Raw genomic sequence first — 27600 nt, forward strand, 5'->3', positions numbered from 1 at the left:
TCTTTCTGTCAACATTTGTTCTGTGTCTGTTCTGAGAGCAGAATTACAAAGACCATATGATGTGAATAATGAAGTTACCTACCTAGAACACATTGCAAGAACCTGATTTTCAGAACATTGGATGCGCGGTTTCCCAGCATCAGCTGTATTTAGAAGTTTTGTTGTCCAGTTGAGCTTTTAGGCAAGTAGTCACTCCATACATTTCTACACATGTTGCAGCAAGGACATGAATTTTTATTTTCTCTAAATATCCCTGTGGATTTTAATTGTACAGTAGCAGGAATGTGATATTCTTTTTTACAAAAGATTTGTGCTTACACATTAAAACTGATCACAGCCAGCAGAAGACTTGTCCAAGAAAAGAGCATTTAAACCAGGCCTTCGCCCTATGGTCTCTGACAACAGTCTACCTGCGTGTATGGTTACTGCATCTTGTCTTTCACCTGCTAGGGCAGGAGCTCTCTGCTAACACTGAAGGGTGGTGGCAGCAGATCAGCTTTGTGCAAACTCATTTACTTCGTTCTTAATGTGAGGTTATGCCCCTGCTTATAGACCACGCTCTGCAGTGCCACAGCTGGACACTTGGCAGTCTGTGGGCAGGGATGGGTTTCACCAAACAGCTGTGTTGGTTCTACCCTCAGTCATCCACCATGGCGGCAGCTGCAGTTTGTCACCTGGGCTGTTGACAAAAACAGGCTCCATGAACACGGGCAGATCGTATAAGCTGAGGTATCGATGGCTGGGCAGGCAGATGGGCAGGGAGGTTGATCCCTAGTGCTCATGAGTCTGGGCACACAACGACCATGCTTGCAGCTAGTTGGAGCACATCATGTTTCCTGGCAGGGCTTCGACTTGCAGAGTTAACTTTACTCGAGAGAAAACTATGCCAGATTCTGGCCTTTGAAGATTTCGGTAAGCTCCTTTTTCAGGGAAAAAGGGTTGCCAACTGGGATTTTTCATGAGTTGACTGCTTTTCAAAGATCTCTGTAAAAGGGGCTTGGTTAAGGGCATTGCTGGGGGAAACCAATTATAATTTTCAAATATGTTAGGCTTAAATAAACATTTCATTAAAATAAGACCAGCTCTTTCAGCCATTGCCTGTCTTCTCCTGTTTGTAGAGTTGGGGAGTTCTGGGGAATTCCTGATGCTACACATTTTTTGACAATGTCAGCAAACTCTTCAAACTAACCTTCAGTACTTCCTTTCCTTTCTCTTCCCTCCCTCCCAACTCCTCAGATGCTTTATCTTACTTTTTAGTCTCCCAGTTTTCTCTTTTCCCCTATTTCTTGCAACCTCTAATTTTTTTCTAACCTTTCCCTCCTTGGCCAATACTCCATGGTCCCTTTTCCATGTGTTTTTTCCCCAGCCCAAGTGAACCTCACCACAAACCAGGTTATGTCCGCAATAGCCTCTGTGTAACGCTGTGAAGGCATACCCTGAAACATCAGCTTTCAGCTCCTGGGAGTCAGGACATGTATATGTATATGTGACATGCCTTTTCATCCCCTCCTCAAATTTCCATCACTCTTCTTTAAATGTCTGCCTGGTGACGTAACTGGGCTAGCAAGAAACAATGAAAAAAAGAAGACAATTTTGTCGCTTGTTGAGCAGCTCCAAACCACAGCTAGGCAGCCCAGGAAGACCTGTGGGGAGAGGTGAGGTGACAGAGTCAGGGCTGTGGGAGGGGGGCATCGCCTAAGTGACATGCAGCATAGAAAAACCTGTTTTCACTACGGTATCATAATGCTGTATTTATGGCATTATCAGCATTATAACCACAACAGACCATGAAACATTAGATGCTGAGTGTGAATCTTTGCAGTTATTAAAACCTATAAATATAATCAATGAAAGGAAAGGGAAAATATTGGACATATGATGTTTTTCTATCAAAAGCATCCAACTGCTATGAGTTTGTTCCAGGTTTAAAGTTTCCCACCCTCTGACATAATTAGATTTCAAACTGTCAAATTTTTCTTTTCCTTTTTCCCCCCTTTTTCTCAAGGACTACCAATCCTTAGGTTTGCTTTCTTGGTAGGACATGATTAAGGATCATGATACTTCATTGAGATAAAGTTAAACAGTATTATCATGCCTATTTTGCAGAGGGACAAAGAAGGTATTGCGCAGTAGCTGGTGACACTGCTATTAGATGTGCATTAATGCAATAAATTGTAACTATTGTTTACATATCTTCTACAACACAAAAAACACAGCTTAGCAAACATGGCCAGCAAATACACATGCTTACCAACTAGAAACATATAAACAAAGCATAGCTTTAGCCATTCCTATAACTTTTTTAGAGTTATGGCATTATTTGAAAAATAAAAAATAATAATTAAAACTACCCAGTAGAAAGCTCCAATTCTATTTAAAAGAATGTGACTTAATTATCATATACAACTTGTGTCATATGTACATTTCTGCTCAGACTTGTCTTTTTCCTGCTCCATGCAAAAAATAAAACATGACTTTTCTTTGCTGTTTTGAAGTACGCAAAAAGTACAACAAAATCCTGTAAACATTGCTTGTGCACCTTAACTTCTAGGCTTTTCGAACTTCTAAATGTTTGATCTCAAAAACTACTTTACCATTAATCTCAGTGTTCTCTGTCCTTTTACTGTAATTAAAGTTTGGGAGACATTTTGCTTTATATCTGCAGGTATTCTGTAAAGAACTATCACTTTGGCTGCAAGCACGTTTCTCTTCATTTTCAGAGACACACACACGTTTTGTAAAAAACTCAATTTTATGGTAATCTTTTAGCAGATATATGTTTAGCTATAATAAAGAAAAACAAAACACAATACTTTTCATTAATCTTCTCCACACCATGAGACAATGTAACTCCTGTCCCTCTGATGAGGATTAAATTCTTCCATCTGTTAAAATTCAAAATGTAATGTAGTTTAAGACCTCATAAAGAACAAGACATGGAGCATAACTCCTGTTTTTCAGTTTCAAAGGTAAATTGATCTATAATCAATGTGGGGGCTTTAGTCACATTCGCGGCTTTACAATTGAATGAAAGCAATCATTTCAATTTTCTCTGCTTTCCAGACACCATTAAAATACAGATTCAGTGTTCTGTAAATGGAATAAATTTATTTATTATACCTATTAATATACATATGCATTATCTTGAATTGCACATATCGGTTATTACATAGTACGGATGAATCACTAAATACTTAATATATCGAATTAATTTTTCACCTATGGAAAATAATCCAATGCCTGACATTTACCAAACTACAGAAATTTGACACACTAAGCATGTCTAAAAGCGTCTGTTCTGTCTGATCAAATAACTACATTAATGATGCAATCATGTAAAACATCTCATTCTAGTTAAAATTTTCATCATATCTTAATAGACATTTCATATGTCATGTCCATCATTTAGAGGGAATAATTTCCATACAAGCCCTGAATAAAAAAATAATTCTCCTGTATTAGTAGCACAAGTCTTCATCTCATATTATACTCTTCCTGCTACTAGGAATTCACGTATGTGAGTAAAGAATAGCAACCTTACAGTATTTTTAAAACTCAAAATGTCTTCCCCAATGTAAGGAATTAATAGCCAGTGGGAATTGCTGTATTTTAAAATGCGAATAAAGACGTGGAGCTGTATCTGAGGAATTAAGACCTTGTAAGCCATGTGTTTCTGTGATTTTTATAACTTTCAGTTTTGACATAAAAGTTCAGAGAATATTATACCCATCTCTGAGGGCGTGTTTTGTTTAGTTCTTAAGTGTCTGCATCCATATTTCACTTACAGCACTTTTGAAAAATACTGCCTTCAGCAATCTGAGAGCTGAAGCCGCCTTGCAGCCACAGCAGAGGGGCAGCCCCAGCAGCAGCAATGGGAGTTTACTCTGACTACCCCACAACCACATTTCAGTCCTCATCAGTCAGTAGATACCCGCCTCCCCACCCCACAATGTTTTTGATATGTCTTGCAAAGTTGTAAACTACTATAAGTAAGACAAGGCTTTTAGATGGTGAGTACTGTCTTAAGAACTACAAAACTGCCTTTATCTATTAATGGCTCCACTGGTTGCCAAACTGCGCTAAATTCACACTAAATTCTGACTGCTGGCAGTAAAGTATCTCAGCCGATGCTCATACGACTCTAGGATTTTGTCCTTAAAAGAAAAGTTGATGTTGGCTAAGATTTTTGTCTTAGGCATGTGCGGTAGTGGCAGATGTTCTTGGCAATTGTTAAATGAGCTCCAGATGGTAGCTTAGAAGTTTGACCTTAAACATTTTCTAACCTTCAGCTGTAATTTTTAAATGAAAGGATGTGTAGATGCATGACTTGTTCAGTTTTTCTCCTGGATTTAGACTGAAGATAAAATGATGAGGTTCATCAAGAAGATGAATGATGATATTATCTTGTCTTGAATTCATCACAAGTGAAGTTTGACGGAATCATCTGTTCACCATTATCTATAAAAAGATTTTAAGGGGAAAGAAATAGCCCGGTAATTTTGTTCTTTTTAGTCCTCATAGAAACTAAAGAAAACCAATTTTCTGTTTGAATTTTTTATTCATTGTCTGATAAAATTTCATCTATTTATGCAGATTGTTTTCTAGTAGGCTGCTCAGAGTAAACCCTAACTTGATGTGTTTATCCTAACAGAGAACAAACCACTCATCTCTCAGGTTTAAAGAACTCTTTTACTTTCCTCTTGAAAGGTGTTGTACATATTTTTAGATCATTTACTGCTCTTAGTAATCAGCAGATAGCTTACCAGAGATTGTAAGAATCCATGGGAAGCTTTATAATTTAGAAAATAACATCTAAAACATTGAACTCTCCTGCCTACTAGAATTATTCTCTATGTGCAGAGTTAAAGGAGGATAACTCATTGTTCATTTCCTCATTAGAAAAGAAAACAACCAGTCATTGCAGTAAAAATTCCATATGCCTCTTCCAGAATGGGTATGTATAGTAAGTGGGTGATATTGACTGCATGATAGGTATGTGCTGTAAAATCATTCTCTGATTTCAAATTAGTTGGATTTGTCCATTGATTTCTTTCCACCCTAACACACCCACAATTCTACCATTTACACTGAAAATTATACTCTGAGGTCGCATTCCTTCCAGCAGAGAGCAAGTAAAAATCCATCTCAGAAGGGCAGCAGGCACAGGGCAGGAGCTGTGGGAGTCTTTTGGGGGCACAGTGCCAGGGCAGAGCAGTGAGGGCATACTGCAGCTGGGGACAGCACACCGTGCTTCCCTCCCATGGAAATGAAGGTGGTGGGAAAGGATGGGGCTGTGCACATGTCTAACTCCATGGGGCTTGAAATCACAGGGAAGATGCATCCATGAGCAAGACTGCAGGGTACTACTGCATCTGGTAGTTTAGATGTAGCTGTAACAATAAAAACATCAGATACAGCCTGGACCTGTAGACCTGCCTGACTAACCTGATCTCCTTCTATGACAAGGTGACCTGCTTAGTGGATGAGGGAAAGGCTGTGGATATTGTCTACTTAGACTTCGGTAAAGCCTTTGACACCATTTCCCACAGCATTCTCCTGGTGAAAATGCCTGCTCATGGCTTGGATGGGTGTCCTCTTCACTGGGTAAAAAATGGCTGGACGGCCGAGCCAAAGAGTGGTGGTAAATGGAGTCACATCCAGCTGGAGGCTGGTCACAAGTGGTGTTCCCCAGCACTCAGTACTGGGGCCAGTGCTGTTTAGTATCTTTATTAATGATCTGAATGAGGGGGTCGAGTGCACCTCAGTAAGTTTGCAGATGACACCAAGTTGCTGGGGGTAGTGTTGATCTGCTGGAGGTTGGGAAGGCTCTGCAGAGGGATCTGGACAGGCTGTATTGATGCACTGAGGCCAATTGTTTGAGGTGCAACAAGCAGCAGTGCTGGGTCCTGCACTTGGGTCACAACAGCCCCACACAGCGTTACAGGCTTGAGGAAGAGTGGCTGGGAAGCTGCCTGGTGGGAAAGGACCTGGGGATGCTGGTTGACAGCCAGCTGAACCTGAGGCAGCAGTGTGCGCAGGCATTCAAAAAGGCCAACAGCATCCTGGCTTGTATCCAAAACGGTGCAGCCAGCAAGACTAGGGCAGTGACTGTCCCCCTGTGCTCAGCACTGGTGAGGCTGCACCTCGAATGCTGTGTTCAGTTTGGGCCCCTCACTGCAGGAAAGACAATGAGGTGCTGGAGCATGTCCAGAGATGGGCAATGAAGCTCGTGAAGGGTCTAGAGAACAAGTCTTATGAGAAGCAGCTGAGGGAACTGGGGCTGTTTAATCTGGAGAAAAGAAGTCTGAGGGGAGAGACATTATTGCTCTCTACAGCTACCTGAAAGGAGGGTGTAGCCAGGTGGGTGTCAGACTGCTTCCAAGTAAGAAGTGACAGGACAAGAGCAAATGGCCTCAAGTTGCACCGGGAGAGGTTTAGATTGAATATTAGGAAAAATGTCTTCACTGAGAGGCTTGTCAAGCACTGGAGCAGGCTGCCCAGGGAAGTGATTAAGTCACTGTCTTTGGAGGTATTTAAAAGATGTGCAGATATGGCACTTGGGGACATGATTTAGTGGTGGACTTGGCAGTGCTAGGTTAATGATTGTATCTGATGATCTTAAAAGTCTTTTTCAACCAAAATGATTCTGTGATTCTATATCCTACTGCTTCTACCACATTTAGCACCAGAACCGCTGCACCCAAAATAATGATTTTTAGAAGGGAGAAAATGAAGCCTAAAGAAAGCCTGTAAGTAGAATCTGGGCCTTTAGTTGTAAAACACTTCTAGGTCCTTTTGAATGAAAACTTCTCTGGAAATATTGACTTGGAAATATTTAAAGACTGCCATTGATCATATCTTTGCTCTATAGATAATTCAAGAAAATAAGATCTAACAACATATCTTATTAAAGCTGATAAATGTAATCAGCAGCTTTCAGCCTGACTGAATATTGAATGCTCCTTTATATAGCGATAACTCAAAAGAGTAGGGAGCCATGGCCCAAGGTAAATGAAAATAAAATAGTGAGGCCAAAAAGGATTCCCTGAAGTTAATTGTAAAACAGTCGGGCTGCATTATTGATTTATGCAAATGCCTGTTCCCATATGCACATCAGGCAAGCTGAAGGATCTGTCATTGAGGGGGTGACCCTGGGAATAGTCAGAGGGCTTTGGGGAGAGCACCATATGGCTGAAACAGGCACCTCGATGCCCGTTATCCATGCCCCATGGCTTCAGGGCATAAAGGTGGACCTTCAATGCCCAAACAACACCTGGATACATAATCTGTGTCTCTCCACCACGGACACACACATGGGGGCTGCAGCCAAATATTTCCAGAGTGCACAGATCAAAAAGCTGTAATTAAACCTTTTGCTGTTAGTCTTTGCTACACTTCACACATTGCCTGCTTGTTGGTGGGGGACTTTGCCCCATACACGATGTAAGAGGCCCCTTACACAAATACATAACCAGCACCAATATGATTTACCTGTCTTTAACATGCGTCACTCATATTTTGGAGACTGCAGATAGAAGATTTTCTTGACTTTGATGAAATATTTGGAAAGTGATTGAAATTTTGTTCAAAAATACTAACTTGTACAATGAATCTAATCACAGTTTGCTATAGACATATTCATAATTGGGTTCACAGAAACAAAACCAACTGTTCTTTTCTGCCTTTTCTCCCCAGAGACATCATGCAGTGCAGCCCAAGGCCAGCTGACCGCTCCCGGTGAGGGCAGTACGAGTTGAGGGCAAGTTTGGCCTGTGCAGAAGGGAGGAAAAGCAGGTTCTCTCTTTTTCAAGTTGCTATCTAATGGAAGTGTTTATATCAATAGTCATGACAAATTCATTAAGTATAATTTGAAACCAGCCTGGATTCAAAATTGTCCAGAAGCCTGTTAAAATCAATGTAACTATGGAGTGAGTAATTAGAATTCAATCAACAGGGAAAGTTGCTGATTCTTAAGACAGAGAAATCAATATATAGTTTGGCAGAAATCATAAATTGCAATGGCTACATTCAGAAGGCAACCTGTTTTATACTTTTAATATTACTAATTAGTTACAACTTTCACTTGCACACACCCTGTGGGCCTCTACTCAGTGCACATCGGCCCCTCTCTAGCCATACGTAGATTCTTTTTCCCTTAATCACAGAAACTTGGCTCATGATAAGCAATTTTAATGTTCTGATCAGCTTAGGAAAAATGTCGATTTAAAACAAAGAAGCAGACAAAGACAGATTTCTTCATGCAAACGAAAAAATCACTCAGGCAGATCACTTTAACACTTATGTTAATCATTAAGGTAGATACAAAAGTTAGTCTGAAGATGTCATCTCACAAAAATTGTTCTGTTGGTATTTCAGGGATCTGAGGCTCTGAATAAAGAATAAAGCTGCATAAGGTTCTGTCTGATGTGGGCCTAGAGGTGTGGAGACGGCAGCTAAAATGGTTACTGCCTCAAGGTAGGAACTTTGGTGCTTTAAGAGGGTAGAACTTGAGTACAAAGTGTGTAACTTCTGAAGCTGTTAAAATGACCTTCTGAGATTTCAGGGAGAATGTGTTGAGATGTTTGTGTCAAAGCTTCACTGTGAAGCTTTGACACAAACTTTGACACAAGCCTCTATGTTTTATTTTTGTTTTTTTTAAAATAAAAATCTCACTTACAATACAAGCACAGAAAAACTACATGAAATTATATGCAAATCTATTTTACTACCTGGCTTGAGCCACTTCATTAAGGATTAGCATTAACAATTATAATAAAAGCATAGAAAAAAAAGTGAAATCATATATATATATATAGTGCTACCTGTGTTAAGCCATCTCATCAAAGATGAGCATTAACAAATTTAGGAGGCTTTCTGAGCAAAGCCCACCAATTTCAGTTGCTGAAGTTCAGCTCTGGAAAATGAGAGAAAAGCAAGCAAATTACTTTCTGGAAAAAAATAAGTAGGAAAGAGATGAGAGGAGAGAGTGGCATGCAGTATGTTAACCTAAAAAAATGCTAAAGTAATAGATTTTATTTCTGTGATCTGTAGGCCATCCTCAGTTCATCTGCACACAGTCTTGCTTATAAAACAAAAAATCCATTTCTCAATCCTGCAAGCTAAGCTTAGCAGCTACTCCATCTGTTGAGCTACAGCAGCAGGCAGAGGCCGTACTCTCTCGCTGGGTGTTATTTGTGTCCAGGGTACAGTGTAAGGTTGTAATTGCAAGCGGTGACCTCCTTTTCAGCTGCCTGTATGGGGATTTGTACCAGGGACCTCCAGACTGAGACAACATTCTGTAGCTGGGCACTGCCACCATTCTTCTGTTCCCTGGGGACAGGGTGAAAAAGATCAGTGGGTTGCAAGTAGGTCCTGCATTTCTGTCCTGGGCTGGTCAAGTCTTTCTTTTCTTTAGGCCAGAGTTTAAAGCCTCACTTCTTTGAAACTCATCAGTCTCCTATTCAGGTCAACTGCGTGACTAGAGGCTGGTCTGTGCAATCATGGAAGTTATTGCTGATCCCAGGATGCCCTGGTCCGGCATTAAAAGTAAACCATTTTAATAATCTAGTGTAAATCTCAGGTTTGTGCGTGTCTTCAGCTCCATCCTGCAGAGAAGCTCTTAAACTCTTTATGAGTCTCTGCCATTGAATATTATACTAGATAGGCTCAGCTTGCAAAAAGGAAAGTACATTGGCACCAGCCTTTTATTTTTTTTTTTTTATCACTGCTAAATATCAGACTGACAAGACTGATAATATTCCCTGATTACTTCCTTCACGTTTTATTAGAACATGTTCCTGCATTCATTCAGATATTTAATTTCACTATTGATAGCTGCTTCCCAAAACATAAACAATTCTGCCTCGGTTTGAAAAAAGGTTTATATGATATCCGATAATTGCCTTAAGTGACGGCTAGTGCTCAATGCACTCTCCAAGGTTACTGGACTCAAGAGCATTTTCAACTGCTAATTGTTTTTCTTCATGCTTCTTTGTTTTTCCCTTGGTGTGATAATTAATTTCTTCATTCCTTCCTCAGGTTTTCATGTTCACACACTAATTTTCTTCCTTAAGCTCCTGAAATGTTTTTGTGTACCTTAACCTTTGGATAGAGCCACCATCCTCCTGAGCATGCACCCGTTTCTTACACGGGGCTCTGTTAAATGAGGTACCTCTAGAGCTGCCCCACCAGCCTCAGAAGAGTCCCTGCAGATTTACACAGGTATGGCTAAATGTGGCATTAGTTATTTACCAATATAATGCCTTTTCCCTTGCAGTTCCTCCAAGCACATAGCATTTCATTGCTATGTGTAGTGGGAAGCTCTAGGTTTTTTGCACCAGCTTCCTGGCTGGCCACTGTCTTGTCAGAGAGCCTGAAGACCTGTTCCTTCACTGCTGGAGCAAGGGTTTGACAACAGCTAAAGAGAATTTCTAAATAATCATAGCATCAGCAGGACTTACACTCCCTCTGAGACACAGTCCTGGAAGAAACAGATAAAGATCTAGATGTGCTCCAAGGGGAAGAAGCAAGGAATTGCAGTGGCTGTCAGGCTCTGTGGAAATAATGACTCAGCCTCTATGAATATGGAGAAGGGCACTGGCCTGGGAGATGAGTGAGCCACAGCCACCATTACCTTCAGGATGCTCAACCCAAAGCTTTTGGCAGCATTAACATGACGGTTACTCATGATCATGCAGGAGAGCACAGACATGCCAAAACAAGATGCGTTACCTGTGCCCATTGCAAGCTGTTGGCCCGCAACAGAAGCTCCACCTCCCAGCACTGTAAACTGCTACTTCTGCCCTGGCATGCGTTCCCCATAGGTTTTGCAATAGCTGCGAAACACCTGCGAATATTTACACTGATTTACACTGATTTACAATAACACTATATGCAGTGGAAATCAGAAATGTGAAATTTGTTGACCTGCTCTGATCAGCAATTAATATCATCTCAAATTAAAAAGTGTGTTCTCCTGGAATATAGGATATTTCATTATCTTATTTAGAGGAAAAATTTGTGTTATGATGTGTCAGACTTTGTGGGCCTGTCAACTAGAAGAAAGCCATTGTCTAAATATTCAGTCTACCCCTACACCCAAAGCTACTATACATTAAGAGGGTGGAGAACTCATTTTATCTGTTTACTTCAAGATACTAAAGTGCATGCAGTTGATATTGCAGCTTTTCCTGTCAAATTGGTCCATCTTCTGGTCGTGGTGGTAATAGAGGTAATGGTGGCAGTTCTGGCTTTCAAACACTAGAATAGGGGGAAAATAGGGACCTTACTGAAGCAGAAAGTGTGATCATAACAATGCAGAAATGAAAAAAGATGCTCAGGGGCAAATGTTATACCTAAAAGGTGTTGTAACTCACTTATCGAAAATGCCCAGGTTTCATGCTACCATCATATTCTTAAAGGATTCCATTCAGTCCTCTTTGATGGCTTAGAAGTCTGTTTTTCTATATAATGTAATCTTTACAGGCAGCTGCTAGAGAATGCAGCATAATGAAGGCAGGTGCTGAATACAAGATACATTTATGTTGTAAGGTGAATTTCATACATTTTATTTGAAGTTGATCCCTCAATTGCAAACCATGATCTGATGCAGCTAAATGAGAGGCCACATTTTGCTAGTAGGGTGGCAGAATAGAAATCATATCTATAGCCTGCAGCCCCAGAACAGTATTACAGCGCTATGCATGCACTTGTTGGGGACAAGGATACCTGAGCAAACTGCTAACTCATTCACTCTGACCTTGTATAGAGGATACCTTGTCCTTATTTAAAAAAAAAACATGCCCTAAAAGCATATTTGCAGACACTCGGAAAGAAAAGACGATCTGAAAACAAACTGCCCTGTATCTCATCTGCTAAATATCATTTACCTCCTTTACTAAAACATCTCTCCTCTCTTCCTCCCTTCTCTGTCCCCATCCTCAACATGTAAATTGGCAGTTGGTTATAGTAAGACTGGTGATTCGGTGGGACACTGAATTTTTCCATCTTGTTAGTCCCTGCTGATGGTTTTGGGCCAGTCCTCCATAAAATCTGTTGTTTCACAGCTAGCAGCTAGCAGCTGGCTAGTTACTCTGCCTGGAAGAGAGGATGTGGCAGTAATTTTCTGCAGGTCCTGTGGTGTGAGACAAGCAATCGCAGATGAAAACTCTGGAGTGGCCCTGGCTGCAGACACAATAGGAGCCAAGTTTCATGTTGTGGAGCACTGGGCTTCTTGGTTAATAAATCCAAACTGCAGCGAGAGAGTGTATTTGGTTCTGTGTGGTCTATGGACCTCTGACAGTCAACGGGATTTACTAATAATGGTTTCCCCGTGAGTACCTAACATATGGGATATTTTTACAGCAGACAATCCTGAAAATCCTGATTATTTCAGTTTATTTGCTTTTGAAAACATAGCTTGGCAATCAGTGTAATTACACTGACACAAGCAGCAACTGTGTACCTAACACCAGTTTGATGTCTGTGAAAGAGATTAAGGAAAGTAAACAAAAATTTCTGCTACTTTAATTCACTGCTGGAAGTTTTAATTGGTTTCATAAGATCAGCTCTTTTTAGATGACCTGCAAATTTGAAACAAAGGAACATATGGATATATTTATAAATCAAAAGAATATACAAGATCATGTATGTGTGTAGACTTAAACACGTATTGCTTTTAACATATGTGATCAAAAAATAGTTTAAAACAGCTGTGGTTGGAAAATGTGGTCAATGACAACCCACAAATGTTACGTTAAGGATGCTAAGTGTGTACAGGGCCCACATTTCTTGCAGTTTCTTCTCCTGTCTAACATTCAAATAGAGAAAACTTCAGTCTCTACTGGCCAAGAATTTTGCAGTTTGTAAACAACACAATAAATAGTTTTTCTGTGCTTTAGTTCTACAAATACTGTCACATAGTTGCCGTGATGACTGTAAAGCTTTCCTTAACAATACATTTTGTACATAAGCATTTAGCTTTAAAGGAGTAATTACGAAGTAGAGCATTTATTTGTGAAGCAAACAAATGAATAACAAGCTGCTTTGTTAATTTTTTAGCTGTTTTCCCATAGTAATTAAGATAACCCCAAAAATCACAAAACAACAAAAACATTTAAGCTTTCCCATTTCCAAAATTTGATTAAATTCCCCAGCACACATTTTTTAAAAAACACTTAAAAATAAATATAAGCAATCATTCCATTTGCGAAGTCCAGATCAGGTGTGTACTAGCAAAGGCACTTGAGAATATGCCACAGTTCCACTGGTTGTTAGCAAGTGCTTAATTGCGCACATAGATGTTTTCCTGCATAAAGATGAACCTTAAAATTGTTTTAGATTCTCTTATGGGGTGGGGTGATAGATCATATTCCCCTCTCCAGATGTGAAATAACAGTCTCTGTCGATGAAAGCACTGCACAAGTACATTTGCGGAAGTTTATAATCTGTCCCATGTTACTTATCAAGTATTCTTAAATTTCATTCCAAAGACAGAGAGATGGAAAATTATTATACCATCTGGAAAAGGTGAGTTTAGTAGTCGCAAATCTAAAGAAAGCCCTGGCCAGGAGAATGGGTCATTTAAAGCATCCTTGCGAAAACCACTTTTGTTCAGCAGCTTACAATGAGACAAAGACAGAAAGAAGGTGTCCTACACTGAATTCATGAGTAAGATAAATGCTTTGCAGAATTCAAACACAGGGTAAAGTATGATTGCTTCCTATTAAGGAAACTATCTGCTTTGGGTCGTGGTTTCCTTAGTAGGAAGCAATGATTTACCATGTGACAGGTTACCACAAAGAAAGTAGTGAGCTATTCTGTATCCTTTGGGAAAAGAATAAGAAGAAAAGGGCATGAAACCAATGAGGGAAAGCCAGATTGGTTATGAGGAAAAGTTTCCTAAAAATAAAGAAAAATGTTCCTGCAAAACCTAATTACTAGAGAGAAAGTAAGCCAAATGCTGGAGAGCATGGTTTAAATACAGTTGAGCTGAGCTGAGCCAAGGGAAATCAGCAGGAAACCTGTGAGATGTGTTAGGATTTTATGATCCTGGGGCTCCGTCATGGTATTCATTTGCACTTTCTTCTACAGCATTTTGCAGCAGTGGAGCCTGAAGGCAGGAAAAATGGCTGTGGGTATGTGACGGGAGGGAAATCCCATCGGCTAGAGAACTTTCTGCATCACCCCTGTTTCCAGAATAGCTCCAAGCCTAGTTCCCGGCGTGATCTGAAACAGTTCTTCCAGTTCTCCTCCTCTTTGAACAGCCCAACATTAGAGGCATGTTTAGTTTTCCCAGTCTACTCTTCCTTTTAGTGTGTAGTTATGCACTTTTGTGTTTGGAAAGCTTGATTATGTTGTTATGAAGATACAGACTTTAATTGCCCTTTAATTGCCCATGCATGCTGCTGACTCCCAAATCCATCTTGTTTCCCAACCTTAACAAGAGCTTTTAGTATGTGAGGATGTTCCCAGGACGAGGAGCACACATAACTCCAAACAATGATCTGGTTAGGAGGAGGGGTAAAAGAATGAGATCTGCAGCTTTATCCACCCTCCTAGATATCACGCAAAACAGCACCACATGATGGTCAACACCATCAGATACTGCCAACAGATCTAGCTACATTAGCATACTAATTAGACTAAAAGTTTCTAGCTAGAAGAAGATGGTTCACCAAAGCAATCACCATTGTCTCAGAGTAGTATCTTCATCTAAAAACCCAGCTGTGAGAATATTTTTGGCTGAAAACAGGCAATCATAGGCACCTCTTGGTTATGCCCCCTCAAAAGCTATCATTTTTTTCATATGTATCTCAACTACCAGCTACAGGGAAGTGTGTGATGAGCAATGAAATTGCTTCCAAATCTTAGGCTAGCCAGCATGTATTCGGCATCCAGTATGGGATATTTGACCTAATTTTCCATAGACTGCCCCTGTAATAACACCTTGCAGAGGTGCAAAGGCATAGGACAGTACTGACACTTGGCCATATATTACATGATGATCAAACAGTTGGGACTAATGCCTTCACTAGATTTAAAAAAACAAAAAAAAAAACCACAAAAAAACCAAAACCCACAACAAACTGTAGTTCTCATTCTGTCCCTTTCCTACTACATAGTGTCTGGTTGTCAGTCTGCCTTGTCTTTATTCTACTTTCCACCCTCATTTGCCTTAGAATTTCTCAGTAACTTTTTTTTCCTGGCACATATCAATACCATAATGTCATCATTTGCTCAATGTTTGAATCCAGGCTGTCAGAATGGGTTCAAAATATGTCCATTGGTCCTAATAAGCAATGCAAACATTCAACATGTAGTACACCGATGACACTGACTAAGAAAATTCTATACCATTTTATTTCATACAATCCTCCTTTATCTGTGCTTCAGGGCAGCTGCCAGACTGTCATGTCACTGTATTTCTGCTTTTTATTCCAGGTATTTTAGAATAGAAGAGGAACTAGAACACTGGAATCACATATTTAGTGGTATGGTGTCTTGTTTCAACAGATTGTGAATTGCTTTGGAGGCACACTCAGCTTCATGTATCAGTTCATTTCTCTGTCAATTCATATAGACAGCTTGTCAACAGATGTTGAATCAGTGCAGAACTTTCTACCACCAAAGGGGCTGTGGGGAGTAAGAAAATTTTGTTTGTCTCACATTCAGGGGTTGTGTAGAGACCAAAACACAATATCCAGATTTTACTTCTCTGACATTTAGTACTCGTGTAAAAGGTAGTAAAATTGCTCAGAGAGGTGTTGGTGGGGGGGGTTTCAGTCTGCATTATACCTAAGGATGGAGAAAATCTGCTAATGTCCCTTCAGTCAAAATTGAAAGACATGCATGACGATATCCTTCAAGATATGAATGCCTTTAAAGCATTTAAATCAAAAAGTTAAGAAATTCACGATTAAATCTGTGTGAACACCGTGATACTGGTAACAGAAACACCAAAGAAACCATCTCTCAACTAGGCACTCTAGCACTAATAGGCTACCCTTTTCCAGGAGGTGCCATAATCAAGCATTATTTGGCAGAACAAAGACAAGTGTTTCCCCTTCTCCAGAACCAGGTGACGTAGAAATTACAGTGTTATGTAACTTTTACAAACACTGTTCAAAAGACCTGGAAAAACAGACTTCTTTTGGAATTTTCTCATGAAAGTGATGAAGGCTTTCAGAGGACCTTCCTCCTTGCTTTACAAACTCCTTTTCAAAGAAAGCCGTCTGATGCTAGTTAAGGACCTCATTGATTCCTTTGTTGTCTGCTATTCTGTGGCAGGGTAGCAGTCTTCAAATCTCTTTTTTGGACTGAGATGTGACTTTTTGGTGGAAGTGTGACATCCTGATTTTTAGATGGGCTATCCAGGCACAGGACAACTCACATAAGATGAGATCATGAGAAGCCTGTAGTCCAACCTCCAGCACACAACCAGGTCAGCCATTGGGTCAGGCCAGGTTTCTCAGGGTTTTATCCAGTCTTGTCTTGAAAGCCTCCAATTAGAGTCTGCAAAACTGGATATACTTTGATCTAAAATGCAAATGTATCATATAATAGTATGAGAACATACATGCACTTTGCTCTCCCAGTGCTAGGGTGGAGGGAGTAAGAGAAGGAGAGCTAATCTTAACCCTCCCATTTACACCTGTGACTGGAAGCCCTCACCAGCCTTTCAAATATAGAATGAATTCACTGCTTCAGAAAATCAATTTTCAGGATATCCTGAGTCATTTTCTAGTCCTGTGTAGCGCTTGACAGAGTAGTAGCTGCCATTTGAAGCACATTTTAGAATCGGAGTAAGATAAGGCACTAACCTTCAGAAAAAATGCTTGCAGCTTCTGGGGTTTTTGGCCCGTCTTTTGAGACAGCAGCCCATTAGAATAAAATAGCTTCACAGTTAACTCATTGAAGTATATAAGTCGACTTAAAGTTGGGTTTGGTTTTGGAGATTTCTTAAAAACAAAACTTTGTAATAGCTGAAGAACTACACTTTGAATTGCTTAATATTTTTGAATGAGCACACAACTTGCTTAGAAAGGCTTTGATAATTACCCCAGCATGCCAGTTACTAAGTAAATTAATTTTATACTAAGTTGCTAGCAATTTTTTTAAAGAAACAAGCAAATGCCCGGTAGCAATGCTTAGTAGAGGCAAATTTTAGCCTCCAAACTGAGAAAAAGCACATGTTGTAGGTGGTATATTTCTAGCTAATTAGCTGAAAATTAAAAAAGCTCAAGGAAATAAAATGAAACTACTTGCTGAATGGTTTACGCCTTGGAGCAAAAGACACCTTCATAATGATAGAATGCTTTTAATCACCAAAGGTTTGTCTAATTGGCTCTATATTGATATATAACACACAGCACGGAAACTGTGCCAGTGTGGCCCGTCCCAAAATTCACTGCAGTAAATGATAATGGCACTTGGAATGAAATTGCCTAAGCTAAAAAACCCTCTGTAGGTCTAATCCTTCCCTTTGGAAGAGGATCAGGCCAAACAGGCACAGTTTTGTCACAGCTGCTACTTGAATCATGGGGGTTTAATTTTTCTTTAAACGTAAGAATCCCAACTTCTGACTCCTTGAAATGTGTGCATCTGTGTAGGTGGCTGAGCTAGCTTTGCTGTAAACTTTGAAAAATGTCAGATGGAAACCTGGGCTGCATGGAAAATTCAGCGAGAGCAAGAGGGTTTCCTAACAGCTCACTGTAGTGGTACACACTTTCTGTCTCATAGGGGAACGGGCCGAGCGCCAACAGGGGTTTTAGGGCGCTGATGCAGTGCACGCTGGCAGTTCACAAAGGAGCAGTTGCGAGTGCGGGTAGCTGTGACCTATTCTCCACACCAAACTTTCCTCCATGGCTGTCACTGCTAAGCTGAGATGAAAATCTACATAGAAAATGTGCTTAAAAGAGCCTGAATTGGTTTTACTGTAGAGTAAAGGTGGTTTTATCCCAGCGAATTGACCTGCAGGTTTTGGCAGGTTTCAGTTTCAATTCATGTCCTGTTATCTTTCTTCTCTAACTGCACTGACTACTCCTGTTACTGTGAGGAGGCATCACCACATGGCTGAAGTCTCACATGCCTTCAGAAGATGACTCTGCTACATTAACCATTGAGCTGCTTATGTAGCAGAAGTCGTAGGAAACATGCAGAAACCTGCCAAGAATAGGGTTTCTGATGCAGGCGCTGGCTCCATACCAGCCTCGCTGACACAGACAGACTGCCGCCACCTTTTCGTAACTCATTTCTTTTTTGCTACATGTCAGGCCTCAAAAGGTGCTGATTACATTTACGTAGTTGTTTAGCTTTCTAATCCAGTGTCTAATTTCACCTGCATGTTGAATTTTTAAACTCGCAAAGATTCTTAAATCCATAGCTGGAACCTGTGGTGGAACAAGTATTATATAAGCTAAATGCATGGTCTGTTGTTGGGGTTTTTTTTATTATTATTAAGTTGAAAAATAAGACTTGGCTTTATCCCAAAGCAATTAATTTATTCCTTTAACTGAAAAAAAAATCATCAAGACATCTGATCTTTTCAGTGTTATATATAACTTTAATCAGTTGATGAGTACAGTCTGAGTAGATCAATCTGAAGAAATATGTTTGCAGCATGTACTTATTGAGTAAAATTAAATCTGCAACACTCAGAAGGTTAATCTGTGTATCCTTATTAGAAGCTTCAGTGACCTTCATTACAATCTTCTGATTGTATTACCTCAGGAAACTAAAATTCAGTAGGCATCTTGTTTTTCTCTAAAATCTCACTGGCCAACAGGGACCAACAGATCTGTAATTTAAATACGAGGCTGCATTTTTTTGTTAGGGCATATGGTAATCATAGTATCACATGCCTCCCAGGTTGCCTAGATTGGGAAACATGCTTAAGTCTGTGGAACAGCAAACAACTGGCATATTCTGCTGTTAAACCTATTTCGCTTCTTCCTTCATTCCCCCTATCCCTTTCTTTTTCTACTAGGGAGCCAGACAAGCTACAGGTGTGAGGGATAGTCTTTGCACACCAGAAATTCAGAAGTGGATCCATGATTGGCTTTAAAGGAAAAGGAGGGAAAAGTCTGCTCCCTCGGTCTGTACTAAGCTGCTAGCCTCTATAACGAACTGTGACTAGGGAGATCCTTACGTGAAATAAAAGAGAGAAAATTCATAGCACCACGGTGAGGCTGTATGTCCTCACGCAACCCAAACGAAGCAGGAGTGAGATGGCTTAGCGCTTGGATTGGAAATCCAGAGGGAGCACCACTGCACACAGGTCTTGGCTGCCTATGGCTGCTGCAGCTATGGATCCTGGAGTGCTTTCCAATGAACACATGTTATCTCCAAGGTCTAAGCTCTGGTCAGGGTAATTACACTCTGCTTAGTTAAACCCCCTTGGAAATCAGAGCAGCACACAGCTCTCTGCTCTGAAACAGTCTTGAGCTGGTTGGCGATGCTCAGCTTTATGCCAAAGGTGTTTGTGCTTCGCTGGTTGCAGAAGCGATCCCTGTGTGCTGGCTTAAGAGTGCGTGAGATGATTTGAATCCCGTTAGGGTGAAAGATGTCGTAAAAATGTTAATAGAAAGGCCTTATGCCATAAGTGAGCAATGGGGCAGCGACTCAGGGAGCATTTCAGAAGTGTGTGCTGGGGTAATCCTAGGAACACGGCACGGCAGCCAGACGTCCGAAGGGGAGAGAGCCGGGCAGAAACGACCTGAGCACAGCTCTGGGAAGTCAGAACTCCTTTGTGCTTACCCCACCTCCGCCAGACCTAGGGCTGTTTCTCCAAGGACTTCCTTGAAGAAAGGTAAACGAAGCGATGCGGCCGTTAAGGAGGGGTAATGTCACTTATCTACATGGCCTGTCTACTGTGACAATAAGCCGATAGTGATTGCAAGCACATATGAAGTGCTAATAAGCACCAATTAAACATTCTTCTCTGTCATCCCGTTTCCCGTAGACGACAATAAAGTTTCGACGCTGCCTGTTTTAGTAGCTAATTACAGCTCTGAGTTGCCTCTGCCTGGCAGCTTAGATACACATTTATTTGCGAGCAGAGGGAGAGCCTACCTCTGGGTATGTAACAGCAAACTAAACCTGTTAGCAAAGCGCTTAATCCCAGGGGCGCCGGAGGCAGGGACGGAGCGCGGCTCTGCGCGCAGCCACACGGGCTCCGCCGGCAGCGCCGCCCCAGCGCGGGTCGCCCTCACCTGCGCCGCGGGGCCGCGCCGCCCGGCTCCGGGGGTCCCGCGCTGCCGGTCAGGGCCGAGCCCTCCCCAGCCCGCCCCGCTCCAAAGTTTTGCGGTGAAAGTTTGCGTGCCGGCGCCGCGGCGGAGGCGGCTCCCGGGAGCGGCGGGCAGGTGAGGGGCTGCCGCGGGGCCCCCCACCGGGGCCAGCGGGCGGGGGGCTGCCGTGGGGTCGCCTCCCCGGCTCCGCGAGCAGCGGCTGCCCTAGCTGGCGCCCCGCCGGCACCGCCCAGCCCCCGGGCGCCGGGGGTTTCACCGGCGGCGGCGGGAGGCGGCAGCGGAGGCAGCGCGGCCGCCCCGGTACGTTGATGGCGGATCGCCCCGAGGAGGCGGGGGTGGCGCGGGCCGAGCCGCTGCTTCGCCCGGCCCGGCTCTGCGGCGCGTCCGTGGCAGGGGGGCTCCCAGCCCCGGGGGCGGGCGCCGAGGGTCGGCTCCGCTCGCAGAGGGGCTGCGGCTGGGCTGCGGCTCCCGAGCGTCCCAGAAGTTGAGCTGAGGGGGACGCGGAGCCCCCGGCTGCGGCGCCGTGCGAGGCTGCGCTCCGCGCGCCGACCAACTTTTCTGCTGACTCCTCACCACCCCCCGCCCCCCCCCCGCACATATTCCCCCACCGTCACACAACGGGAATCGGGAATTCAGGGCATGTCTCCAAAATAAAGAAAAATGGCTTGTGTTGCCTGTGCATTTTCCAGCAGCGGACTGAGCGACTGGGGCGGACGGCACGCCTGCTTGGCATGCTGGTAGCACCCCGGTTCACGGCAGGCAATGCACGAGATCGCGTCATTTCACCAACTTAAACGAGGGAAGATCTCGCTTTGACACGGTCCTTTTCAAGAGGGGGAAGAAAGTCTACCTCCAGTCCTGCTAGAAGATTGGGAGCCATCGAGTTGCTGTCTGGTGAGCCCTGTTTCTGTTTAACTGCCCCAAATCCAGGTGACTTCCATGAGGCTGCCCGCAGACCTCCGGCAGTGCTTCAGGCAGGTAAGAGCGCAGCGTGCCAGACCTGGCTGGCTGCTGGGTGCAGTAGGGTCCCCACTCCTGGCTGGGAGCCCTTATGAAAAATAATAACGTTTTTTTTTCCTTTTTGAAGCGAGATGCCCTGCAGCTGCAGAACGAGACCTGTGGTCTTGAAAATTCTGGTAAACTGGTGAAGTTCCAAACCCATCACTTTCAGTACTGGAGTGTTTCCTCTGTCCTCTAAGTAAGCAGAACTTTTCATGATGCTCATGTATTAACTTACTCGTGGGTAGGAGAACTCTGTGTTTATCTGTTGTTAACACAAGCATTGCTTTTGTTTGTTTCTTTATAAAGAATAACTGTTATAACTGCAGCTTTAAATTAACCTACAAGTGGCTGAGGGTTGCTCTGTGGATTAAACTACCGTGGTCTGAAGTTTGATAGAATTTATGGTTGAGGAGCTGAACCAGGTAAGTCATTGTATTTGTTGCATGTTCTCAGAAGCAATGCAGGTGCTATGGACTGCTTTCAGTCGTCAGCTAATACAGTTCCTATAGAAAGATTTAATGGCACCAGAAACCAATATATGCTTCTTCACTAAAATGAGTCTTGTTTACATCCATTGCTTCATTAAAAGGAGTTTTTCCTTTGGATGTATATTGACAGGATAATGAGGAACTAGTGACTTCAATTGATTAAAATGGCCAATCAAATGCAAACCATATTTTCTTTGCCACGTTATTAGTTTTGTAGCATACATGTTGTATGCTATAAAGTGCATTAATGACAAAACATAATTGCTATAACAACATTGTGGTCTGCTGTGTAACAAGGCAGAGTGAAGTAGAAAAACGTTAAATATGTGCAACTTGGCGGGGTGGGAAGTTACTTTGTTGATGTTGATGTTTGGAATTTCCTGAATGCTCTTGAAATTTTAAATTTTTGAGCTCTGTTTTTTTAGAGGGGCTTTGTTGTTTCAGGATTTTCAGTGGATGAGTGGAGGATGCTCACTTTGTTTAAAAACCTCCCTCCTTTGACAAGAAATCCATATGTATTTCCTACAAAATATCTCATTAGTTTTGTCGTACGGAACTCTAACAAAATTCTCAAAACTTGATTTGCAGAGTTGGTAGTTAGTAATCTTCTGTTATTGCCAGTGATAAAAGTTGGGCAGGCCAGATGGTGTCTTCCATTACACTTTGACACAACCTTTTCATACGCAGCTCTTCAGGTGAGGAAGTTGCCGAGGTGTCAGCAGGAGCGATGTACCGGTGGGCATGGATGCTGGGTATCTCCCTTTATGGCAGCAGGCACTGAAATACTGTTTGTCAGGGGGTGAGACAGAAACTCGTTGATACGCTGCCCTGTCTGTACTCAGCTTCTGTAGTGAGGCCTGCCAGATTGTTAACCATTCCCCCTTCCCCCAGTCCCCCAGTAGATTCCTATGGACAAGAAGGTCTATGGTATGGGAATTTTGGTTTGTTTGTTTTGTGTTTTAAAATTACTTTATTTTTTTTATTTGCTCAGCAGCACTGAGTTTGGTTATCTTGATTTGGTTACACACTTAATTCAGAGTTCTGTAATGTAAAGATTTTGACTTCACCATCCATAATACTCAGCATGACTTACTGGAGAGAGAAAATGGCAAATACTGTATGTTTATTCCTAGCAAACACTGGAATAAGCCAGAACAAAGAGTAGCACTGCCTGATATGAGGAACTGTGCAAGCTTTGTTAAGAGCTGGAGCTGTGCCTTGTGCTAGTTGTTGTGAAGCCAGAAAGTTGAGATGTGGACAGTGGAAAGGTGATCCTGGAGGATCACCTACGCGTGAAGTAGGACACAAGCTAACAGATGAGAAGTGAAGGGAGGAGGGGGAGCATTGAAGATATCCTTGCCTCCTTCTGCTGACTGAGCTGAAAGTAGCCTGGACCAGTGTTCAGCAGGACATTCCTCGGTGTGAAGTTTTCTTGCTGTGAAGGCATCATAAAATATAGTGCTTCTTGGGGAAAGAAAGGAAGGAGGGAAGAAAAAAAATACGTGTGGGGTTGAAGTAGCTTTCTATGTCCTTTTTCCCATTTTGCTTTCATTAATTCAGTTGTGTCTAAGGAGATGCTGAGTGGGTGGGAATTTGTGGTAACCCACAGTAATATGAATGCTTTAACCATTGTAAAGAGCATCTGTTTTTTTCATCAGTATTCTGCCGGCTAATCACTCATGTTGATCATCTGGGTTTTTTTCAGGTGAAAGAAAAAAAGGTGGAGGGGAATTTAAAAGGTTTCTAAATAGTTTGAGGCAATCTAATGTTTTCCTTTTATGTTTTTGATTTTGGAACTAGGTGGTGGTGAAGGTAATAGTGGCAAGGAAATCTTAGGTTAGCCAAACATACGGCAAGCAGATGTCACTAGTCTTGTGTGGTCTGGAATAGGAAGAAGCCAGGAATGGTACCTGAGTGCTGGAGGTGCCTCTCCTCAGCTGCAGGTGTATTTGCCTGCCAGGAAAAGAAAGGTGGATGATGTACTGAGATGAGGAAAAGCAGGAGATGCACTCTTCCCCATTTTTGGGTGGCTGTGCTATTTCAGTTGCTTGTGTTGGCCTTGTACAGGAATGTGCCTCTTTGAACTGGACTCAAAACGCAATGGCAAAAATGCAAAGATTTTACAGTAGTGGAATGTGGATGCCTGAAAGTCTTAAATTTGACAACGGTATTAAACAATTTGGCCTCAGAACTGGATGATTGTAAACTTTTCATGTTCCTAAATTTTTGCTGTAAAAAGGTTTGTGGTGTCATCTAAGGCATGTAGTGTTGTTGTCTGCCAGCTTAACTGTTATCCATGATGGATAAGAACAATACGTAGTAATCTCTTTCCAGTACTCTAAAAGACTGGAAATCTTGGGATGCGTGGGTCACTATGACATTTTCTGTGAAGGCGTGAGTTGAAAAGGATGGGACATTGGGGTCCATACTTCTAAAAAGATGGAGTGGGAGGCTGGGCTAAAGTGGGAATGAAGTTCAACATGGGCGAGAAGGACATGGCAGTTTCTTGGACTACATTAGTTTCCCTCTGGCAAGCATCCTATCCAGCAAGATGGTCAAGCTGGCACCCAGTGGAGCCATGTTGCCCAGGATTGGGAGCAAAAGAAGATTTACAGCTTAACTAGGGATGCTGAACCTCTGTCTGGATACAGCTGATCTCTTTTGAAAATACTTAGGTTGAAAGTAATTGCTTGTTGGCTCTTTGTTCACAGCCACAAGAGAGCATTCATCTTGATTGAAGAATATTTGTAGGTATTTCCTCTTTGCCAGGATGCTAGAGAGTGTTATCCATGACTGTTGCTTTTTACTACTAAAAAAGCAAATTTGTCAGTGTTTTGGGACCATTTTTCAAGTTCTACTAGAAGACTCATAGGCACAGACTTTTTTTTAATGTCGCTATCATTTTTTCATATGTGGGTTACAAATCACTATGTTAAATAAATTAAACTACTTATTCAAGCTGAAAGGCCTTTAAAAATCTTATAAGGTAGCAGAATAGCTTCAGATTTTTGGATGGGTTTGATACATTTAGAGTCTAACCTGTGCTAAAATAGGTAGTTGTGATTAAAACTGCTATTACTGTTGTTTAAAACTAATCTTAAAACTTAGCCAAATTATAAACAAAGAATAAAGTTTCATATAAGTTAAATTTAAATAAACTAATTGCAAGGAGCATGAAAACTCTTGATACGAAGGTAATTGTAGTGGCCATGATGGTGGAGTAAATTTAGTGTGTTTGGTAGTTTTTTTAAAAAAAAATGCACCTTGAACTACTGTTTCTTTTCAGGAACTTCTGTCCACTCAAAACTGAAGCTACCATAGCAGAAAACCATCTGTTTTCTTATTCACAGATTAAATTGCTTGAAATTGTTCCTGATTTTACTGTGCATCTGAAAGGTGATGATGCAGGGCTTGTAGGTGTTGCTGCATGCAACCATGATGGTGCTTGGGCAAGGTCACCTGTATATCCTATGACATCGAGCATCAGGGATGCATGCAATGGCTTGTATTGCTAAAGGAAAAACCATCAGCACTGTTCCTTGGGTAAATCTCTTGTGGGATGTAGTTTGAAACCAGAGTTTCCTTACTTCCTCTGGCAGTAAGGTCCCTTTCCTTCTTTTTGGAGCAGTTTTTAGCTGGATGAGCTTTCTGAATGTTACTGTGCAGGTGTGTAAGCCCTCATGGTGGTGGCAAGAGCTGGGCAGTCAGGGATGATGAGAGCAAGTGGCTGAAGACAGCAGCAGTGTCAGCCCACACGTGTTGGAAATGTTTGCGGAGCTGTGCTGTGAGATACTTTGCTATCAGCATCGTCCATATGGCCTGAGAAGGCTTTTCTTGCCCACTCAGGGACACTGGTTTTTGGAAAGGAGGGCTGAAAATGTGAGAGCTTTGTGTAGTCTGAGGCGGAAACAAGTGACAAAACCACAAAAATGGGCTTATTTGGAAGCATGCCACTATTCATGTGCGTGTCTGCATTGCACGCTTTTTTTATGATGAGAAAGTTATGAAACCCAAACAACTTTTCCAAAAGAAACTGATTCCTGCTTTCTAGTACTTGCAATGTAATTAATTTCTTTCAAAGATACTCATTCAGACCTTCACGTCTTATTTATTTGGTTTCCCCCACTCCCCAATCAAGATGCTGTCAGTGTCCTGTTACGTGAACTGCACAGCTTTGGTCTGGTGGAAAACAGAAGAAGTTTGCATTTGTTGGTCCTTTGACTAATGTTCTTGAAACATTGCTTATGCTGGGAAGCTTCTCTCTCATCAGCGGAGTGCTTTCTGAAGTGCATTTGCTGCAGGACTGAAGTTAGGTGCAAAGGCCTAAGTAAACATTTTAGCATAGATAAGGAAGACTGCAAGTCTGAGAATGCTGAGGGCACTGTAGGAAAAGTTGCAAGTGATAGCAGCTAGTGAGGAGCTGGCTGAAAGGAGGCTCCACGACCCACACCCTCACAAAAGGTATTTCACAGAGAATTCCCCGAGCGTTTTCTTTGGTCTTGCCCAGTCTTTGCTGCTTCCTTCCGGTCCTATGCATCGTCACAATAGCAGCAAATGGGTGCAGGTACATGTATATAACACGTAGGAAATTCCATCTCTGCAGAATCAAGGCAGAAAGAACTAGATGGAATAAAGCACCTCCTCACCATCCTTCTGTGTTCCAGGTTCAAGCCAGACACTTCATGACCCATACAGACATGTACTTCAGACAGAACATCTACATTCTGTTAATGTCTAGCTATCTATCTTGTACAAAACAATTACATATAAAATGATTAATATTTAAACTCAGGTTTAGATTTTTTGCGGGCATGTTTGTGCTTCAGCAAAATGTATAGTTTTAATGGCACAGAACTGGAAAAAAACCTTCAAAGTTCTGAGCACAGTTTTTTTGTTCTTGAAACCTTTTGTGTCTTTCTAAGATAGTTACTTTGTTCATTCAACAGCTGCTTTTAATGGGAGTTTCTGCTAAGTTTTGTGTGTATATGTCTTGAGAAACTCAGCAATTACAGGTGTAACAGTGCCGAGTTATTTAAAATACAAACTTATGGAACAGGCAGTACTTGTACCTTTCAGAATAATTGTTAGATACCTGCATTTTATTTTTCGGTTTATTTGGACACTCATGTATGTCAGCTCCTTTCTTTTAACAGATTTCATTCCCAAATATTTTTCAGTAGGCTGCCTTTAAAAGCTTGAGTTTTTCTTTGTATTTTTTGTGGTAGTTACCAGACACTTCTATCAGATATGCCCTTACAAAGGTGTCCATTTATTGTTTTGTAACTCCAGCCAGCAACTAAGTACCATGCAGCTGCTCACATGCTCATTCTCCCCTTCCCTTCCTCCCGTCCCTGGTGGAATGGGGAGGAGAATAGGAAAAAGGTAAAACCCTTGGGTTGAGATAAGAACAGTTTGACAATTGAAATAAAGTAAAATAATAATAACAACAACAATTTATATATATATATACATATATATATAATAACAATAATAAATGAAAAGGAGAGGGGAGAGAGAGGAATAAAACCCAAGGGTAAAAAACCAAGAGATGCTCAATACAGTTGCTCACCACCTGCTGACCAATGTCCAGCCAGTCCCCGAGCAGCGATTGGTGCCTCCTGGCCAACTGCCCCCAGTTTATATACTGAGCAGGATGTTCCCATGGTATGGAATATCCCTTTGGCTAGTTCTGGTCAGCTGTCCTGGCTCTGCTTCCTGCTGGCTTCTTGTGCATCTGCTCACTGGCAGAGCATGGAAACTTGAAAAGTGCTTGACTTAGGGTAAGCACTACTTCACAACAACTGAAACATCAGTGTGTTATCAACATTATTCTCATATTAAATCAAAAACACAGCACTGTACCA

The 27600-nt window shown here is 41.8% G+C and overlaps 1 protein-coding gene across 2 annotated transcripts in view; it reads left to right on the forward strand.

Moving 5' to 3' along the window:
• Window positions 1-20941: 20941 nt before the first annotated feature.
• The window catches only part of CHST9 (carbohydrate sulfotransferase 9), a 96697-nt gene continuing 90038 nt past the window's right edge, over window positions 20942-27600 (forward strand). The window contains exons 1-2 of one of the 2 annotated variants that reach the window (XM_005433880.3): window positions 20942-21224; window positions 21334-21444. The gene's annotated coding sequence lies outside the window, so the exon portion shown is untranslated. The remainder of the gene's footprint in view (window positions 21225-21333; window positions 21445-27600) is intronic. The other variant, XM_027797754.2, reaches the window with a different exon arrangement.

The sequence above is a fragment of the Falco cherrug genome, chromosome 3 (assembly GCF_023634085.1).
Source record: "Falco cherrug isolate bFalChe1 chromosome 3, bFalChe1.pri, whole genome shotgun sequence".
Lineage (NCBI taxonomy): Eukaryota > Metazoa > Chordata > Aves > Falconiformes > Falconidae > Falco > Falco cherrug.